Here is a 4,699-nt window from a genome sequence, read left to right on the forward strand (position 1 = left end):
ACTCCGCCGCCCGCTGCCTCCCACGCGTCGCCGGTCGCCACTCCGGTCGCCCGCTGCCGCGCCGTGCCGGATCCGGCCGGATCTCGCCGCCCCGACCCGCCGACGTCCTCCCCCTCCTACTCCGGCCACCGCGACCTCCTACTCCGGCGAGCTCCCCGGTCATCCTCGAAGGACGTGCAAACCCTAGATCCAATTTTCGGAGGTCTAATGTTCCCTAAGTCTTTTCCCCCTCATATTTTATTGCTCTGTTCAGCGCATCATAACTTCATCACCGTAGCTCTATTTCATGCGCATGATATATCAAAGTGTTCATCATGATGTGTTCTTCATTTTGTTCCATTGTGACATGTTTGTTTGAGTCCATCTTGATGCCCAAATAGTTGATGCAAGAGTGCTATAAAATGTTAGGTGCTGATTCTTATCTGAGTATGAGGATTTTCATTTTTGCTACATTTATTGTGTGTTGCATATGGTCATGAGATCTACATGTGTTTTGGTCTATGCCATGCCATCTTTACAGGGGTATATGCCATGCATTTTTGTGATATTTGTGGTGACTAGAACAAGAATGCAAAGTAGCTCTCGTGATATTGCTGATTTCAGGGACTTAGAATTTCACTAAGTCATTGCTCTGCTGTTATTTTTATGCCGTGTTCATGTTGCTATAGAGTGATTCATGCTTGTTTTGAGTATCTTCAGTAAGGATAATTTTGATATATGGTTATGCTCTATCTATCCATGCCCCTGTTTGCAATTATGGAGTGCCCTAGCATGTCTCAATCTTGCTCTACTTTTGCTATAAAATGTTCTTGGCAGATTGGTTACATGTTAATCAATTTTGCCATGGTTGTTGTAGTTCATCCAAGCATGCTATAAACTTGTTCTTGCCTTGGTTAGCTTCTTGAACATGCCATCTTGCTGATGCTATGCTTATCTTGTCATGAAATGCCTTGTGTTGAGTGAATCGAGCTCGCAAAGATGCCTTCATAACTCTGTTTTTGCCATGCTCAATTTTCTGCTAAGTCCGAATCTGTTAACGGAACTTGCTATGTTTACATGGGTGCCATAATATCTTCTGATCCTTTTTGGCGTATGGTCAGTAAGGGACTTTTGTGCTATGCTTTGAGTAGATTCATGCCATGCCTTGTATTGACATGATATGTTCCTGTAGCTTGTTGTTTGCTTGCTCTAAACATTGCTTCCTGATGTAAATTCCTGGCATGTTAGTATTTTCACTAAGTCTGTGAAGCTGATATCTTTTGCACTTTTGCCATGCTTGTTTGAACCTGCTCTTATGTGATTTAGCCGTAGCTCAGTGTTCATATTTTATCAAGCATCTTGAGTAGATCACTACCATGTGCTTTGTGTTATGTTGGAGTGCAATGGCTTAGTTTCTTGTTGCACTCTAGATGGCATCGTGTTGTTAATCGCAGAATCGTGCCCTTATTGTTTTGCTTGCCATTTGCAAACCGTGCATCCGATTCCGGTGATCTTTATATCAATTTCGACCGAAATCAACTCATCTTTCCAGCGGCACACTTTGTTTGCCAAGTTGATGCCTGGTTCAATCTTTCCTTTCCGAAGCACGCATATGCATTGCATATCACATCCCGCATATCATGCCATGTTTTGCATCATGTTGCTTGCGCATTGCACCGTGATTGATTGTTGGTCTTTTGCTTGTGTGCTTGTCTTGGGTAGAGCCGGGAGACGAATTCGTGATCGAGGAACCCGTTGAGTACGCTTACGAGGATCAAGCTTTCATCAACTCGGAGAACTTTGCAGGCAAGAGGACCATACCCTCGAAGTCACTTCTATCTTTGCTTGCTAGATGCTCGCTCTTTTGCTATGCCGCGATACCTACCACTTGCTATATCATGCCTCCCATATTGCCATGTCAAGCCTCTAACCCACCTTTCCTAGCAAACCGTTGTTTGGCTATGTTACCGCTTTGCTCAACCCCTCTTATAGCATTGCTAGTTGTAGGTGAAGATGGAGTTTATTCCTTGTTGGAACATGTTTATTATTGGGATATCATTATTATATCTTGTTTACTTTAATGCATCTATACACTTGGTAAAGGGTGGAAGGCTCGGCCTTATGCCTGGTGTTTTGTTCCACTCTTGCCGCCCTAGTTTCCGTCATACTAGTGTTATGTTCCTTGATTTTGCGTTCCTTACGCGGTTGGGTTATAATGGGAACCCCTTGACAGTTCACCTTGAATAAAACTCCTCCAGCAAGGCCCAACCTTGGTTTTACCATTTGCCACCTAAGCCTTTTTCCCTTGGGTTCCGTGAACTCAAGGGTCATCTTTATTTTAAACCCCCGGGCCAGTGCTCCTTTGAGTGTTGGTCCAACTTGTCAGCCGCCGGTGGCCACCAGGGGCAACTCTAGGCTGGCCTACCGGAAGTTTGGACGATCCGGTGTGCCCTGAGAACGAGATATGTGCAGCTCCTATCGGGATTTGTCGGCACATTCCGGTGGCTTTGCTGGTCTTGTTTTACCATTGTCGAAATGTCTTGTAACCGGGATTCTGAGTCTGATCGGGTCTTCCTGGGAGAAGGAATATCCTTCGTTGACCGTGAGAGCTTGTGATGGGCTAAGTTGGGACACCCCTGCAGGGTTTTGAACTTTCGAAAGCCGTACCCGCGGTTATGGGAAGATGGGAATTTGTTAATATCCGGTTGTAGAAAACCTGACACTTAACTTAATTTAAAATGAATCAACCGCATGTGTAGCCGTGATGGTCTCTTTTCGGCGGAGACCGGGAAGAGAACACGGTCTCGTGTTATGCTTGAACGTAAGTAGTTTCAGGATCACTTCTTGATCTTTATAGCTTCTCGACCGTGCTTTGCTTCTCTTCTCACTCTCATTTGCGTAAGTTAGCCATATATATGCTAGTACTTGCTGTAGCTCCACCTCACTACCTTTTCCTACCCATAAGCTTACATAGTCTTGATCGCGAGGGTGTGAGATTGCTGAGTCCCCGTGACTCACAGATTACTTCCCAAACAGATGCAGGTGCCGATGGTGCTAGTACAGGGGACATGACCGAACTCAAGTGGGAGTTCGACGAGGATTCGGGACGTTACTATGTTTCCTTTCCTGACGATCAGTAGAGGATCCCAGTTGGGGCGATCGGGGATCTAGCATTTGGGGTTGTCTTTCTTTATTTGGTTCCGTAGTCGGACCTTGATTGTATTCTGGATGATGTAATGCTATATTTATGTATTGTGTGAAGTGGCAATTGTAAGCCAACTCTTTATCCCCTTCTTATTCAGTACATGGGATGTGTAAAGATTATCCCTCTTGTGACATGCCTACTATGCGGTTATGCCTCTAAGTTATGCTTCGACACGTGGGAGATATAGCCGCATCGTGGGTGTTACAAGTTGGTAATCAGAGCCTTCCCCGACTTAGGAGCCCCCTGCTTGATCGAACCGCTGACATTGTTGAGTCTAGAAAAATGTTTTGAGTCTTATAGGATTATATATATCGGAGAGTAGGATTCTTTTTACTCCTCAGTCCCTTCGTCGCTCTGGTGAGGCATCCTGACGTAGAGTTTTGACTCTTCTCTTCTCAAATTTCACGAATTTTTTTTAGGATCACGCGGGTATCTTGAAATCGTTCTGATGGTTTTGTGACGAGAACATTGTTCTTGGTGCCTCCTGACATTTAGGGGTTATGGCAGTGTCCCGGGGAGTTGAGCTCCGAGGTGTTGTCGTCACAATTTTATCGTTGCAGTTCTGGAATACCTGAGTTCGCCGACATCAAAAATCTCCTTTATGTAGTTATTGGTGAGATAACCTCGACGCCACCCAGTACTGGGGCGGGAGTTCGGGAGTATTGCCATAACTCGTATAACGGATGCTTTTCGAAGGTTGAGGTAAATGATTTCCGAAGGTTTCTTGGTTATATGTTGAAGGATGGATATAGCTGGATGTAGGATTTGCTAGTTTTGGGTGAGATATTATGCTTCCCCTGTATCCCCAACACCTGATTGCATAACCAGAAAGTTTCGGGAGTTTCATAGGTGGGAATTCATGTAGCTCTAGTATTTCTTCCCGCAGATATTTGGTTTGTGATTGGGTAATCCTTACCAATTATTTGTTCATATCCGTACCTTGTTACTTTATTCATCTATCTCTATCTAAGTGGCTTCTCAACCTTATGGAAGTGTGATGATTTACTTTGGAATGCATTCGTCCATTCTTGTTCGAATGTTAAGGCTATATGTTGCAATTTCGATCCATTGATTCAGCTTGAATATATGTCTTCCAAGATGCTAACGGATGTCAACCTCTTCAGGATGGCTCCTCCAACGCGTTAGAATCCGGAACCTCCACCTCCGGAGGCATGGCAAGCTATCATGGCCGCCACCAACGCCAACACGCAGATGCTTTTGCATCTCTTGCAAGAGCGCAACCAAGGAAATCAAGGCCAAGGCAACAATCAAGCTCAGTTTGCTACCCTCAATCAGTTCCTCGCAAACCAGCTGAAGTCCTTCAGTAACTGTGTCGAGGCCACAGGCACCGACGACTGGCTTGTGGATATCTGCAAACATTTTGAGTGTAGCAATGTCAGGCCTGAGGACTTTGTCAAGTTTGCTTCGTTCCAACTCAAAGACCAAGCTGCTGAGTGGTATCAACAATACAAAGATTCCAGAGGAGGTCGTGTGATTACCTGAGATGATTTCCAC

The sequence above is a fragment of the Triticum aestivum genome, chromosome 6A (genome assembly GCF_018294505.1).
Source record: "Triticum aestivum cultivar Chinese Spring chromosome 6A, IWGSC CS RefSeq v2.1, whole genome shotgun sequence".
Classification (NCBI taxonomy): domain Eukaryota; kingdom Viridiplantae; phylum Streptophyta; class Magnoliopsida; order Poales; family Poaceae; genus Triticum; species Triticum aestivum.